Here is a 1758-nt window from a genome sequence, read left to right on the forward strand (position 1 = left end):
ACAGTGTTGAACCAGATCTTTCAGTGAGTTGGCATTAGTCCCAAATTTGCTCATAGTAATGTAAAAGAAATGTCATTGATTACTTGATTCAAACTCTGATTTTAACTTTAGTTGGAAATATGCTTTTTTATTTCTTATGCTGTCCTTTGTTAAATGAATAAAAACTCTGAAGTTCAAAACTTAAAAAGAAAATCTTTGATATCTATATCTTCTTTGTTCTTTTTTGTTCTCTTTAAGTCATAATGGGACCTAAAGTTGAAATCTAATTACCATTCCTCTAATGCCAAATCTCAGCTCTGTCATTATGTAAACCATCCAGATCATCTAAAGAGATGAGCTGGTGGTAGTCAGAGCTTATCCTATTCTAAAGCTGAGAATTTTAACTTCTTAGAAAAAGTCAAGGAATACTCTTATGCTGAAGTGAAATATCTGTTTTTTTTTTTTTTAAGTGACCTTGTCTAACAGATTAAATACATATATCAAATTTGAAGGTAGAGAGTCAGGCTCATGCTGTATCTTAATTCACATTTATATTATTTACTATTATTTTTATTGTATCCCAACTTTACCACTTAATGTGTTGTCTTTGGCTATTTAAATTTAATTAAAATTAAACTAAACTAAAATTTCAGGGACTTAGTCACAATAGCCTCCTTTCAAGTGTTCAATAGTCAAATGTGTCTAGTGGCTACTGTATTGGACAGAACATATTTAGAGCATTTCTATTATTGCAGAAAGTTCTATTGGACAGCACTAAGATATATAACTAGAATAATATATTCCTCTGAGAGTTTTTTATTTTATTAAAAGCGATTAGTTTTGTAGACCTTTGGGTATTATTTTTATTTTTATTTTTTATTTTTTTAATGCCTACAGCACCTGGTATTCCTAGGTAGTCTCCCATCCAAGTACTAACCAGGCCCAACCCTGCATAGCTTCCGAGATCAGAAAAGCTTGAGCACGCTGAGGGTGGCATGGCTGTAGGTGAACTTTTGGTATTGAAATGGCAGAACAGAAATGTTTGATACATGATATTTAAGAATAATGTTACTGGTTAAATGAAGAATAATCAGATAATGAAAATAGTAATAAAAACGTAACATTTACACATATATATATACATATATATAGTATCATGAGTAGGGTATATATAACTATATTAATTCACTAAGATTAATTTTGTTTTAAAATATTTCACTATGAAATAATTCTTAAATTGGCATTCTGAAAAATTTCTCTGAAATAGAAGCTACAAAGAGAGCCTAATATATTATGCTCACAGATTTATTAAACACACACATGCACTTACACACAACCTATATTAAGCAACTATTTACTTTTTTAAAATTCTAAATATTAAGAAACCTTAACATGTAGGTCATAAGCAACTACCACTAGGAATAAATATGGTTAACCAGGATACAAGATTATGAAAAAGGAAGTTGGATTAATATTCTAACCCTCTTGAATTAAGACATGATGGGATTAACTCATTAAAATCTCTTTATTCATATCTGGGATTACTGGTTAAAAGCTCTGAACTTTGATTTGTCTTATTGTCATTTGAGGTATAAAAGTGTTTATTTCATATTTTTCCCTTTAGGAAATAGGTTGCCAAGACACACACACACACACACAATCAGATACTATGCTTATACACAAAGCAAAGGTTAGGTAAACAATCAATCCCACCCTTAAAAAAACTTGGACCACAGCTCAGAGATGAACCCATTTCACATGCCACTTGATTCATAGACT

The 1758-nt window shown here is 30.4% G+C and overlaps 1 pseudogene; it reads right to left on the reverse strand.

The window, feature by feature from the left end:
* Positions 1-867: 867 nt before the first annotated feature.
* On the reverse strand, positions 868-986 carry LOC112476185 (annotated as a pseudogene).
* Positions 987-1758: the final 772 nt, after the last annotated feature.

Source organism: Pteropus alecto, unplaced genomic scaffold, assembly GCF_000325575.1.
Source record: "Pteropus alecto unplaced genomic scaffold, ASM32557v1 scaffold472, whole genome shotgun sequence".
Classification (NCBI taxonomy): Eukaryota; Metazoa; Chordata; class Mammalia; order Chiroptera; family Pteropodidae; genus Pteropus; species Pteropus alecto.